The sequence below is a fragment of the Pleurodeles waltl genome, chromosome 8 (assembly GCF_031143425.1).
Source record: "Pleurodeles waltl isolate 20211129_DDA chromosome 8, aPleWal1.hap1.20221129, whole genome shotgun sequence".
In the NCBI taxonomy this organism is placed as follows: Eukaryota; Metazoa; Chordata; class Amphibia; order Caudata; family Salamandridae; genus Pleurodeles; species Pleurodeles waltl.
Genome location: NC_090447.1, coordinates 682,386,446 through 682,401,512, shown reverse-complemented (window position 1 = coordinate 682,401,512; position 15,067 = coordinate 682,386,446). Strand labels below are relative to the sequence as shown.

Sequence of the window (15,067 nt, the reverse complement as noted above, 5' to 3'; positions counted from 1 at the left end):
TTGCCTCTAGCTCAGCCGGCACCTGGGGAAACCTAGCAAACCTGCACATTTTTTAAAACTAGAGAACTAGGGGCATCCAAGATGGGGTGAGTTGTGGGGCTCTGACCAGGTTCTGTTACCCAGAATCCTTTGCAAACCTCAACATTTGGCCAAAAAAACACCTCTTTCTCTCATTTCGGTGACAGAAATTTCTGGATTCTGAGAGTAGCCACAAATTTCATTCGACCCAGCGTTCCCCCATGTCTCCTGATAAAAATGGTACCTTACTTGTGTGGGCACGCCTAGCGCCCGCAACAGGAAATGCCCCAAACCACAACTTGGACACATCACATTTTCAGAAAGAAAACAGAGCTGTTTTTTACAGAGATACCTAGCTGTGGATTTTTTGCCTCTAGGTCAGCAGGCACCTCGGGAAATCTACCAAACCTGCGCATTTTTTAAAATTATTCTCCCAGGGGAATCCAAGATAGGGTGACTTTTGGGGCTCTGACCAGGTTCTGTTCCCCAGAATTCTTTGCAAACCTAAAAATTTGGCCAAAAAAACACCTTTTCCTCTCATTTCGGTAACAGAAAGTTCTGGATTCAGAGAGGAGCCACGAATTTTCTTCCACCCAGCATTCCCCCACGTCTCCCGATAAAAATTGTACCTTACTTGTGTGGGTAGGCCTACCGTCCGTGACAAGAAATGCCCCAAACCACAAGGTGGACACATCACATTTTCACAATGAAAACAGAGCTGTTTTTTACAAAGTGCCTAGCTATGGATTTTGGCCTCTAGCTCAGCCGGCACCCAGAGAAGCCTAGCAAACCTCCACATTTTTTAAAACTAGACACCCAGGGGCATCCAAGATGGGGTGACTTTTGACGATATGACCAGGTTCTGTTACCCAGAATCCTTTGCAAACCTCACAATGTGTACCAAAAAACACCTTTGCCCTTCATTTTGGTCACAGAAAGTTCTGGATTCTGAGAGTAGCCACAAATTTCCTTCCACCCAGCGTTCCCCCACGTCTCCCGATAAAAATGGTACCTTACTTGTGTGGGCACGCCTAGCGCCCGTGACAATAAATGCCCCAAACCACAACTTGGACACATCACATTTTCGGAAAGAAAACAGAGCTGTTTTTTACAAAGATACCTAGCTGTGGATTTTTTGCCTCTAGGTCAGCAGGCACCTCGGGAAATCTAGCAAACCTGCGCATTTTTTAAAATTATACTCCTAGGGGAATCCAAGATGGGGTGACTTTTGGGGCTCTGACCAGGTTCTGTTACCCAGATTCCTTTGCAAACCCCAACATTTGGCCAAAAAACACGTTTCCCTCTCATTTCGGTGACAAAAAGTTCTGGAATCTGAGAGGAGCCACGAATTTCCTTCCACCCAGAATACCCCCAAGTCTCCCGATAGAAATGGTACCTCACTTGTGTGGGTAGGCCTAGCACCCGCGAAAGGAATTGCCCCAAAACACAATGTGGATATATTACATTTTCACAAAGAAAACAGAGCTGTTTTTACAAAGTGCCTTGCTGTGGATTTTGGCCTCTAGCTCAGCCGGCAGCTAGAGAAACCTAGCAAACCTGCATATTTTTGAAAACTAGACACCTAGGGGAATCCAGGATGGGGTGACTTGTGGGGCTCTGACCAGGTTCTGTTCCCCAGAATACTTTGCAAAACTCAAAATTTGGCCAAAAAAACACTTTTTCCTCTCATTTCGGTGATAGAAAGTTCAGGATTCTGAGAGGAGTCACGTATTTTCTTCCACCCAGCATACCCCCAAGTCTCCCGATAAAAATGGTACCTCACTTGTGTCGGTAGGCCTGGCGCCAGTGACAGGAAATGATCCAAAACACAATGTGGACACATCACATTTTCACAAAGAAAACAGAGCTGTTTGTTACAAAGGGCCTAACTGTGGAGTTTGGCCTCTAGCTCAGCCGGCACCTAGGGAAACCTAGCAAACCTATGCAGATTTGAAAACTAGACACCTAGGGGAATCCAAGATGGGGTGACTTGTGGGGGCTCTGACCAGGTTTTGTTACCCAGAATCCTTTGCAAACCTCAAAATCTGGCCAAAAAAACACTTTTTCCTCTCATTTCGGTGATAGAAAGTTCAGGATTCTGAGAGGAGTCACGTATTTTCTTCCACCCAGTGTTCCCCCGCATCTCCTGATAAAAATGGTACCTTACTTGTGTGTGTAGGCCTAGCGCCCGCGACAGGAAATGCCCCAAACCACAACGTGGGCACATCATATTTTCACAAAGAAAACAGAGCTGTTTTTCGCAAAGTGTTTAGCTGTGGATTTTTTGCCTCTAGCTCAGCCGGCACCTGGGGAAACCTAGCAAACCTGCACATTTTTTAAAACTAGAGAACTAGGGGCATCCAAGATGGGGTGAGTTGTGGGGCTCTGACCAGGTTCTGTTACCCAGAATCCTTTGCAAACCTCAACATTTGGCCAAAAAAACACCTCTTTCTCTCATTTCGGTGACAGAAATTTCTGGATTCTGAGAGTAGCCACAAATTTCATTCGACCCAGCGTTCCCCCATGTCTCCTGATAAAAATGGTACCTTACTTGTGTGGGCACGCCTAGCGCCCGCAACAGGAAATGCCCCAAACCACAACTTGGACACATCACATTTTCAGAAAGAAAACAGAGCTGTTTTTTACAGAGATACCTAGCTGTGGATTTTTTGCCTCTAGGTCAGCAGGCACCTCGGGAAATCTACCAAACCTGCGCATTTTTTAAAATTATTCTCCCAGGGGAATCCAAGATAGGGTGACTTTTGGGGCTCTGACCAGGTTCTGTTCCCCAGAATTCTTTGCAAACCTAAAAATTTGGCCAAAAAAACACCTTTTCCTCTCATTTCGGTAACAGAAAGTTCTGGATTCAGAGAGGAGCCACGAATTTTCTTCCACCCAGCATTCCCCCACGTCTCCCGATAAAAATTGTACCTTACTTGTGTGGGTAGGCCTACCGTCCGTGACAAGAAATGCCCCAAACCACAAGGTGGACACATCACATTTTCACAATGAAAACAGAGCTGTTTTTTACAAAGTGCCTAGCTATGGATTTTGGCCTCTAGCTCAGCCGGCACCCAGAGAAGCCTAGCAAACCTCCACATTTTTTAAAACTAGACACCCAGGGGCATCCAAGATGGGGTGACTTTTGACGATATGACCAGGTTCTGTTACCCAGAATCCTTTGCAAACCTCACAATGTGTACCAAAAAACACCTTTGCCCTTCATTTTGGTCACAGAAAGTTCTGGATTCTGAGAGTAGCCACAAATTTCCTTCCACCCAGCGTTCCCCCACGTCTCCCGATAAAAATGGTACCTTACTTGTGTGGGCACGCCTAGCGCCCGTGACAATAAATGCCCCAAACCACAACTTGGACACATCACATTTTCGGAAAGAAAACAGAGCTGTTTTTTACAAAGATACCTAGCTGTGGATTTTTTGCCTCTAGGTCAGCAGGCACCTCGGGAAATCTAGCAAACCTGCGCATTTTTTAAAATTATACTCCTAGGGGAATCCAAGATGGGGTGACTTTTGGGGCTCTGACCAGGTTCTGTTACCCAGATTCCTTTGCAAACCCCAACATTTGGCCAAAAAACACGTTTCCCTCTCATTTCGGTGACAAAAAGTTCTGGAATCTGAGAGGAGCCACGAATTTCCTTCCACCCAGAATACCCCCAAGTCTCCCGATAGAAATGGTACCTCACTTGTGTGGGTAGGCCTAGCACCCGCGAAAGGAATTGCCCCAAAACACAATGTGGATATATTACATTTTCACAAAGAAAACAGAGCTGTTTTTACAAAGTGCCTTGCTGTGGATTTTGGCCTCTAGCTCAGCCGGCAGCTAGAGAAACCTAGCAAACCTGCATATTTTTGAAAACTAGACACCTAGGGGAATCCAGGATGGGGTGACTTGTGGGGCTCTGACCAGGTTCTGTTCCCCAGAATACTTTGCAAAACTCAAAATTTGGCCAAAAAAAACACTTTTTCCTCTCATTTTGGTGACAGAAAGGTCTGGAATCTGAGAGGATCCACAAATTTCCATCCACCCAGCATGCCCCCAAGTCTCCCGATAAAAATGGTACCTCACTTGTGTGGGTAGGCCTAGCGCCCGCGACAGGAAGTGACCCAAAACACAATGTGGACACATCACATTTTCACAATGAAAACTTAGCTGTGGAATTTGGCCTCTAGCTCAGCCGGCACCTAGGGAAACCTAGCAAACCTGTGCAGATTTGAAAACTAGACACTTACGGGAATCCAAGATGGGGTGACTTGTGGGGCTCTGACCAGGTTCTGTTACCCAGAATCCTTTGAAAACTTCAAAATTTGGCCAAAGAAATACTTTTTCCTCTCATTATGATGATAGAAAGTTCTGGATTCTGAGAGGAGCCACAAATTTCCTTCCACCCAGCGTATCCCCAAGTCCTCCGATAAAAATGGTACCTCACTTGTGTGGGTAGCCCGAGTGCCCGCGACTTGAAATGCCCCAAAACACAACGTGGACACAAAACAGCTGTTTTTTACAAAGTGCCTAGCTGTGGATTTTGGCCTCTAGCTCAGCCAGCACCTAGGGAAACCTAGCAAACCTGTGCAGATTTGAAACCTAGCCACCTAGTAGAATCTAAGATGGGGTGATCTGTGGGACTTTGATCAGGTTCTGTTACCCAGAATCCTTTGCAAGCCTCAGAATTTGGCCAAAAAAACACTCTTTCCTCTCATTTCGGTGACAGAAAGTTGTGGATTCTGAGAGGAGCCACGAATTTCCTTCCACCCAGCGTTCCCACAAGTCTCTCGATAAAAATGGTACCTTACTTGTGTGTGTAGGCCTAGCGCCCGCGACAGGAAATGCCCCAAACCACAACGTGGGCACATCATATTTTCGCAAAGAAAACAGAGCTGTTTTTTACAAAGTGCTTAGCTGTGGATTTTTTGCCTATAGCTCAGCCGGCACCTGGGGAAATCTAGCAAATCTGCACATTTTTTAAAATTAGACTCCTAGGGTAATTCAAGATGGGGTGACTTTTGGGACTCTGACCAGGTTCTGTTACCCAGAATCCTTTGCAAGGCTCAAAATTTGGCCAAAAAAACACTTTTTCCTCTCATTTCGGTGACAGAAAGTTGTGGAACTTGAGAGGAGCGACACATTTCCATCCACCCAGCGTTCCTCCAAGTCTCCCGATAGAAATGGTACCTCACTTGTGTGGGTAGGCCTAGTGTCCGCGAATGGAAATGCCCAAAACACAACGTGGACACATAACATTTTCACAAAGAAAACAGAGCTGTTTTTTTACAAAGTGCCTACCTGTGGATTTTGGCCTCTAGCTCAGCCGGCACCTAGAGAAACCTAGCAAAGCTCCACATTTTTGAAAACTAGACTCCTAGGGGTATCCAGGATGGGGTGAGTTGTGGGGCTCTGACGAGGTTCTGTTACCCAGAATCCTTTGCAAACCTCAAAATTTGGCCAAAAAACACTGTTTCCTCTCATTTCGGTGACAGAAAGTTCTGGAATCTGATAGGAGGCACAAATTTCCTTCCACCCAGCATACCCCCAAGTCTCCCGATAAAAATGGTACCTCACTTGTGTCGGTAGGCCTGGCGCCAGTGACAGGAAATGACCCAAAACACAATGTGGACACATCACATTTTCACAAAGAAAACAGAGCTGTTTGTTACAAAGGGCCTAACTGTGGAGTTTGGCCTCTAGCTCAGCCGGCACCTAGGGAAACCTAGCAAACCTATGCAGATTTGAAAACTAGACACCTAGGGGAATCCAAGATGGGGTGACTTGTGGGGGCTCTGACCAGGTTTTGTTACCCAGAATCCTTTGCAAACCTCAAAATCTGGCCCAAAAAACACTTTTTCCTCTCATTTCGGTGATAGAAAGTTCAGGATTCTGAGAGGAGTCACGTATTTTCTTCCACCCAGTGTTCCCCCGCATCTCCTGATAAAAATGGTACCTTACTTGTGTGTGTAGGCCTAGCGCCCGCGACAGGAAATGCCCCAAACCACAACGTGGGCACATCATATTTTCACAAAGAAAACAGAGCTGTTTTTCGCAAAGTGTTTAGCTGTGGATTTTTTGCCTCTCGCTCAGCCGGCACCTGGGGAAACCTAGCAAACCTGCACATTTTTTAAAACTAGAGAACTAGGGGCATCCAAGATGGGGTGAGTTGTGGGGCTCTGACCAGGTTCTGTTACCCAGAATCCTTTGCAAACCTCAACATTTGGCCAAAAAAACACCTCTTTCTCTCATTTCGGTGACAGAAATTTCTGGATTCTGAGTAGCCACAAATTTCATTCGACCCAGCGTTCCCCCATGTCTCCTGATAAAAATGGTACCTTACTTGTGTGGGCACGCCTAGCGCCCGCAACAGGAAATGCCCCAAACCACAACTTGGACACATCACATTTTCGGAAAGAAAACAGAGCTGTTTTTTACAGAGATACCTAGCTGTGGATTTTTTGCCTCTAGGTCAGCAGGCACCTCGGGAAATCTACCAAACCTGCGCATTTTTTAAAATTATTCTCCCAGGGGAATCCAAGATAGGGTGACTTTTGGGGCTCTGACCTGGTTCTGTTCCCCAGAATCCTTTGCAAACCTAAAAATTTGGCCAAAAAAACACCTTTTCCTCTCATTTCGGTAACAGAAAGTTCTGGATTCAGAGAGGAGCCACGAATTTTCTTCCACCCAGCATTCCCCCACGTCTCCCGATAAAAATTGTACCTTACTTGTGTCGGTAGGCCTACCGTCTGTGACAAGAAATGCCCCAAACCACAAGGTGGACACATCACATTTTCACAATGAAAACAGAGCTGTTTTTTACAAAGTGCCTAGCTATGGATTTTGGCCTCTAGCTCAGCCGGCACCCAGAGAAGCCTAGCAAACCTCCACATTTTTTAAAACTAGACACCCAGGGGCATCCAAGATGGGGTGACTTTTGACGATATGACCAGGTTCTGTTACCCAGAATCCTTTGCAAACCTCACAATGTGTACCAAAAAACACCTTTGCCCTTCATTTTGGTCACAGAAAGTTCTGGATTCTGAGAGTAGCCACAAATTTCCTTCCACCCAGCGTTCCCCCACGTCTCCCGATAAAAATGGTACCTTACTTGTGTGGGCACGCCTAGCGCCCGTGACAATAAATGCCCCAAACCACAACTTGGACACATCACATTTTCGGAAAGACAACAGAGCTGTTTTTTACAAAGATACCTAGCTGTGGATTTTTTGCCTCTAGGTCAGCAGGCACCTCGGGAAATCTAGCAAACCTGCGCATTTTTTAAAATTATACTCCTAGGGGAATCCAAGATGGGGTGACTTTTGGGGCTCTGACCAGGTTCTGTTACCCAGATTCCTTTGCAAACCCCAACATTTGGCCAAAAAACACGTTTCCCTCTCATTTCGGTGACAAAAAGTTCTGGAATCTGAGAGGAGCCACAAATTTCCTTCCACCCAGCATACCCCCAAGTCTCCCGATAAAAATGGTACCTCACTTGTGTGGGTAGGCCTAGCGCCCGCGGAAGGAAATGCCCCAAAACACAACGTGGACACATCACATTTTCACAAAGAAAACAGAGCTGTTTTTTTACAAAGTGCCTAGCTGTGGATTGTGGCCTCTAGCTCAGACAGCACCTGGGGAAACCTAGCAAATCTGCACATTTTTCAAAACTAGACACCTAGGGGAATCCAGGATGGGGTGATCTGTGGGGCTCTGACCAGGTTCTGTTCCCCCAAATACTTTGAAAACCTCACATTTGGCCCAAAAAAAAACTTTTTCCTCTCATTTCGGTGACAGAAAGTTCAGGAATCTGAGAGGAGCCACAAATTTCCTTCCACCCAGCATGCCCCCAAGTCTCCCGACCAAAATGTTACCTCACTTGAGTGGGTAGGCTTAGCGCCCGCGACAGCAAATTACCCAAAACACAATGTGGACGCATCACAATTTCACAAAGAAAACCTAGCTGTGGATTTTGGCCTCTAGCTCAGCCAGCACCTAGGGAAACCTAGCAAATCTGCACATTTTTTAAAACTAGACACGTAGGGGAATCCAGGATGGGCTGACTTGTGGGGCTCTGACCAGGTTCTGTTACCCAGAATCCTTTGCAAACCTCAGAATTTGGCCCAAAAAACACTTTTCCCTCTCATTTCGGTAACAGAAAGTTCTGGAATCTGAGAGGAGCCACGAATTTCCTTCCACCCAGAATACCCCCAAGTCTCCCGATAGAAATGGTACCTCACTTGTGTGGGTAGGCCTAGCACCCGCGAAAGGAATTGCCCCAAAACACAATGTGGATACATCACATTTTCAGAAAGAAAACAGAGCTGTTTTTACAAAGTGCCTTGCTGTGGATTTTGGCCTCTAGCTCAGCCGGCAGCTAGAGAAACCTAGCAAACCTGCATATTTTTGAAAACTAGACACCTAGGGGAATCCAGGATGGGGTGACTTGTGGGGCTCTGACCAGGTTCTCTTCCCTAGAATACTTTGCAAAACTCAAAATTTGGCCAAAAAAAACACTTTTTCCTCTCATTTTGGTGACAGAAAGGTCTGGAATCTGAGAGGATCCACAAATTTCCATCCACCTAGCATGCCCCCAAGTCTCCCGATAAAAATGGTACCTCACTTGTGTGGGTAGGCCTAGCGCCCACGACAGGAAGTGACCCAAAACACAATGTGGACACATCACATTTTCACAATGAAAACCTAGCTGTGGAATTTGGCCTCTAACTCAGCCGGCACCTAGGGAAACCTAGCAAACCTGTGCAGATTTGAAAACTAGACACTTACGGGAATCCAAGATGGGGTGACTTGTGGGGCTCTGACCAGGTTCTGTTACCCAGAATCCTTTGCAAACTTCAAAATTTGGCCAAAGAAATACTTTTTCCTCTCATTATGATGATAGAAAGTTCTGGATTCTGAGAGGAGCCACAAATTTCCTTCCACCCAGCGTATCCCCAAGTCCTCCGATAAAAATGGTACCTCACTTGTGTGGGTAGCCCGAGTGCCCGCGACTTGAAATGCCCCAAAACACAACGTGGACACAAAACAGCTGTTTTTTACAACGTGCCTAGCTGTGGATTTTGGCCTCTAGCTCAGCCAGCACCTAGGGAAACCTAGCAAACCTGTGCAGATTTGAAACCTAGCCACCTAGTGGAATCTAAGATGGGGTGATCTGTGGGACTTTGATCAGGTTCTGTTACCCAGAATCCTTTGCAAGCCTCAGAATTTGGCCAAAAAAACACTCTTTCCTCTCATTTCGGTGACAGAAAGTTGTGGATTCTGAGAGGAGCCACGAATTTCCTTCCACCCAGCGTTCCCACAAGTCTCTCGATAAAAATGGTACCTTACTTGTGTGTGTAGGCCTAGCGCCCGCGACAGGAAATGCCCCAAACCACAACGTGGGCACATCATATTTTCGCAAAGAAAACAGAGCTGTTTTTTACGAAGTGCTTAGCTGTGGATTTTTTGCCTATAGCTCAGCCGGCACCTGGGGAAATCTAGCAAATCTGCACATTTTTTAAAATTAGACTCCCAGGGTAATTCAAGATGGGGTGACTTTTGGGACTCTGACCAGGTTCTGTTGCCCAGAATCCTTTGCAAGGCTCAAAATTTGACAAAAAAAACACTTTTTCCTCTCATTTCGGTGACAGAAAGTTGTGGAACTTGAGAGGAGCGACAAATTTCCATCCACCCAGCGTTCCTCCAAGTCTCCCGATAGAAATGGTACCTCACTTGTGTGGGTAGGCCTAGTGTCCGCGAAAGGAAATGCCCAAAACACAACGTGGACACATAACATTTTCACAAAGAAAACAGAGCTGTTTTTTTACAAAGTGCCTACCTGTGGATTTTGGCCTCTAGCTCAGCCGGCACCTAGAGAAACCTAGCAAACCTCCACATTTTTTAAAACTAGACTCCTAGGGGTATCCAGGATGGGGTGACTTGTGGGGCTCTGACGAGGTTCTGTTACCCAGAATCCTTTGCAAACCTCAAAATTTGGCCAAAAAACACTGTTTCCTCTCATTTAGGTGACAGAAAGTTCTGGAATCTGATAGGAGGCACAAATTTCCTTCCACCCAGCATACCCCCAAGTCTCCCGATAAAAATGGTACCTCACTTGTGTCGGTAGGCCTGGCGCCTGTGACAGGAAATGACCCAAAACACAATGTGGACACATCACATTTTCACAAAGAAAACAGAGCTGTTTGTTACAAAGTGCCTAATTGTGGAGTTTGGCCTCTAGCTCAGCCGGCACCTAGGGAAACCTAGCAAACCTATGCAGATTTGAAAACTAGACACCTAGGGGAATCCAAGATGGGGTGACTTGTGGGGGCTCTGACCAGGTTCTGATACCCAGAATCCTTTGCAAACCTCAAAATCTGGCCAAAAAAACACTTTTTCCTCTCAGTTCGGTGATAGAAAGTTGGGGATTCTGAGAGGAGTCACGTATTTTATTCCACCCAGTGTTCCCCGCATCTCCTGATAAAAATGGTACCTTACTTGTGTGTGTAGGCCTAGCACCTGCGACAGGAAATGCCCCAAACCACAACGTGGGCACATCATATTTTCACAAAGAAAACAGAGCTGTTTTTTACAAAGTGTTTAGCTGTGGATGTTTTGCCTCTAGCTCAGCCGGCACCTGGGGAAACCTAGCAAACCTGCACATTTTTTAAAACTAGACAACTAGGGGCATCCAAGATGGGGTGAGTTGTGGGGCTCTGACCAGGTTCTGTTACCCAAAATCCTTTGCAAACCTCAACATTTGGCCAAAAAAACACCTCTTTTTCTCATTTCGGTGACAGAAATTTCTGGATTCTGAGAGTAGCCACAAATTTCCTTCGACCCAGCGTTCCCCCATGTCTCCTGATAAAAATGGTACCTTACTTGTGTGGGCACGCCTAGCGCCCGCAACAGGAAATGCCCCAAACCACAACTTGGACACATCACATTTTCGGAAAGAAAACAGAGCTGTTTTTTACAGAGATACCTAGCTGTGGATTTTTTGCCTCTAGGTCAGCAGGCACCTCGGGAAATCTACCAAACCTGCGCATTTTTTAAAATTATTCTCCCAGGGGAATCCAAGATAGGGTGACTTTTGGGGCTCTGACCAGGTTCTGTTCCCCAGAATCCTTTGCAAACCTCAAAATTTGGCTAAAAAAACACTTTTTCCTCTCATTTCGGTAACAGAAAGTTCTGGATTCAGAGAGGAGCCACAAATTTTCTTCCACCCAGCGTTCCCCCACGTCTCCTGATAAAAATGTTACCTTACTTGTGTGGGTAGGCCTACCGTCCATGACAAGAAATGCCCCAAACCACAAGGTGGACACATCACATTTTCACAATGAAAACAGAGCTGTTTTTTACAAAGTGCCTAGCTATGGATTTTGGCCGCTAGCTCAGACGGCACCTAGAGAAACCTAGCAAACCTCCACATTTTTTAAAACTAGACACCCAGGGGCATCCAAGATGGGGTGACTTTTGACGATATGACCAGATTCTGTTACCTAGAATCCTTTGCAAACCTCACAATGTGTACCAAAAAACACCTTTGCCTTTCATTTCGGTGACAGAAAGTTCTGGATTCTGAGAGTATCCACAAATTTCCTTCCATCCAGCGTTCCCCCACGTCTCCCGATAAAAATGGTACCTTACTTGTGTGGGCACGCCTGGTGCCCGTGACAGGAAATGCCCCAAACTACAACTTGGACACATCACCTTTTCGGAAGGAAAACAGAGCTGTTTTTTACAAAGATACCTAGCTGTGGATTTTTTGCCTCTAGGTCAGCAGGCACCTCGGGAAGTCTAGCAAACCTGCGCATTTTTTAAAATTATACTCCTAGGGGAATCCAAGATGGGGTGACTTTTGGGGCTCTGACCAGGTTCTGTTACCCAGATTCCTTTGCAAACCCCAACATTTGGCCAAAAAACACGTTTCCCTCTCATTTCGGTGACAAAAAGTTCTGGAATCTGAGAGGAGCCACAAATTTCCTTCCACCCAGCGTACCCCCAAGTCTCCCGATAAAAATGGTACCTCACTTGTGTGGGTAGGCCTAGCGCCCGCGGAAGGAAATGCCCCAAAACACAACGTGGACACATCACATTTTCACAAAGAAAACAGAGCTGTTTTTTTACAAAGTGCCTAGCTGTGGATTGTGGCCTATAGCTCAGACAGCACCTGGGGAAACCTAGCAAATCTGCACATTTTTCAAAACTAGACACCTAGGGGAATCCAGGATGGGGTGATCTGTGGGGCTCTGACCAGGTTCTGTTCCCCCGAATACTTTGAAAACCTCAAATTTGGCCCAAAAAAAAACTTTTTCCTCTAATTTCGGTGACAGAAAGTTCTGGAATCTGAGAGGAGCCACAAATTTCCTTCCACCCAGCATGCCCCCAAGTCTCCCGATCAAAATGGTACCTCACTTGAGTGGGTAGGCTTAGCGCCCGCGACAGCAAATTACCCAAAACACAATGTGGACGCATCACAATTTCACAAAGAAAACCTAGCTGTGGATTTTGGCCTCTAGCTCAGCCAGCACCTAGGGAAACCTAGCAAATCTGCACATTTTTGAAAACTAGACACCTAGGGGAATCCAAGATGGGGTGAGTTGTGGGGCTCTGACCAGGTTCTGTTACCCAAAATCCTTTGCAAACCTCAACATTTGGCCAAAAAAACACCTCTTTTTCTCATTTCGGTGACAGAAATTTCTGGATTCTGAGAGTAGCCACAAATTTCCTTCGACCCAGCGTTCCCCCATGTCTCCTGATAAAAATGGTACCTTACTTGTGTGGGCACGCCTAGCGCCCGCAACAGGAAATGCCCCAAACCACAACTTGGACACATCACATTTTCGGAAAGAAAACAGAGCTGTTTTTTACAGAGATACCTAGCTGTGGATTTTTTGCCTCTAGGTCAGCAGGCACCTCGGGAAATCTACCAAACCTGCGCATTTTTTAAAATTATTCTCCCAGGGGAATCCAAGATAGGGTGACTTTTGGGGCTCTGACCAGGTTCTGTTCCCCAGAATCCTTTGCAAACCTCAAAAGTTGGCCAAAGAAACACTTTTTCCTCTCATTTCGGTAACAGAAAGTTCTGGATTCAGAGAGGAGCCACAAATTTTCTTCCACCCAGCGTTCCCCCACGTCTCCTGATAAAAATTTTACCTTACTTGTGTGGGTAGGCCTACCGTCCGTGACAAGAAATGCCCCAAACCACAAGGTGGACACATCACATTTTCACAATGAAAACAGAGCTGTTTTTTACAAAGTGCCTAGCTATGGATTTTGGCCTCTAGCTCAGCCGGCACCTAGAGAAACCTAGCAAACCTCCACATTTTTTAAAACTAGACACCCAGGGGCATCCAAGATGGGGTGACTTTTGACGATATGACCAGATTCTGTTACCCAGAATCCTTTGCAAACCTCACAATGTGTACCAAAAAACACCTTTGCCTTTCATTTCGGTGACAGAAAGTTCTGGATTCTGAGAGTATCCACAAATTTCCTTCCATCCAGCGTTCCCCCACGTCTCCCGATAAAAATGGTACCTTACTTGTGTGGGCACGCCTGGTGCCCGTGACAGGAAATGCCCCAAACCACAACTTGGACACATCACCTTTTCGGAAGGAAAACAGAGCTGTTTTTTACAAAGATACCTAGCTGTGGATTTTTTGCCTCTAGGTCAGCAGGCACCTCGGGAAATCTAGCAAACCTGCGCATTTTTTAAAATTATACTCCTAGGGGAATCCAAGATGGGGTGACTTTTGGGGCTCTGACCAGGTTCTGTTACCCAGATTCCTTTGCAAACCCCAACATTTGGCCAAAAAACACGTTTCCCTCTCATTTCGGTGACAAAAAGTTCTGGAATCTGAGAGGAGCCACACATTTCCTTCCACCCAGCGTACCCCCAAGTCTCCCGATAAAAATGGTACCTCACTTGTGTGGGTAGGCCTAGCGCCCGCGGAAGGAAATGCCCCAAAACACAACGTGGACACATCACATTTTCACAAAGAAAACAGAGCTGTTTTTTTACAAAGTGCCTAGCTGTGGATTGTGGCCTCTAGCTCAGACAGCACCTGGGGAAACCTAGCAAATCTGCACATTTTTCAAAACTAGACACCTAGGGGAATCCAGGATGGGGTGATCTGTGGGGCTCTGACCAGGTTCTGTTCCCCCGAATACTTTGAAAACCTCAAATTTGGCCCAAAAAAAAACTTTTTCCTCTAATTTCGGTGACAGAAAGTTCTGGAATCTGAGAGGAGCCCCAAATTTCCTTCCACCCAGCATGCCCCCAAGTCTCCCGATCAAAATGGTACCTCACTTGAGTGGGTAGGCTTAGCGCCCGCGACAGCAAATTACCCAAAACACAATGTGAACGCATCACAATTTCACAAAGAAAACCTAGCTGTGGATTTTGGCCTCTAGCTCAGCCAGCACCTAGGGAAACCTAGCAAATCTGCACATTTTTGAAAACTAGACACCTAGGGGAATCCAAGATGGGGTGACATGTGGGGCTCTGACAAGGTTCTGTTACCCAGAATCCTTTGCAAACCTCAGAATTTGGCCCAAAAAACACTTTTTCCTCTCATTTCGGTGACAGAAAGTTCTGGAATCTGAGAGGAGCCACGAATTTCCTTCCACCCAGAATACCCCTAAGTCTCCCGATAGAAATGGTACCTCACTTGTGTGGGTAGGCCTAGCACCCGCGAAAGGAATTGCCCCAAAACACAATGTGGACACATCACATTTTCACAAAGAAAACAGAGCTGTTTTTACAAAGTGCCTTGCTGTGGATTTTGGCGTCTAGCTCAGCCGGCAGCTAGAGAAACCTAGCAAACCTGCATATTTTTGAAAACTAGACACCTAGGGGAATCCAGGATGGGGTGACTTGTGGGGCTCTGACCAGGTTCTGTTCCCCAGAATACTTTGCAAAACTCAAAATTTGGCCAAAAAAAACACTTTTTCCTCTCATTTTGGTGACAGAAAGGTCTGGAATCTGAGAGGAGCCACAAATTTCCATCCACCCAGCATGCCCCCAAGTCTCCCGATAAAAATG

General features: G+C 46.2%; 1 protein-coding gene across 1 annotated transcript in view; it reads left to right on the top strand.

Moving 5' to 3' along the window:
* Positions 1-15,067, top strand: part of LOC138249549 (interleukin-1 receptor accessory protein-like) — a 2,044,856-nt gene that overhangs the window by 887,778 nt on the left and 1,142,011 nt on the right. The gene's annotated exons all lie outside the window — the stretch shown is intronic.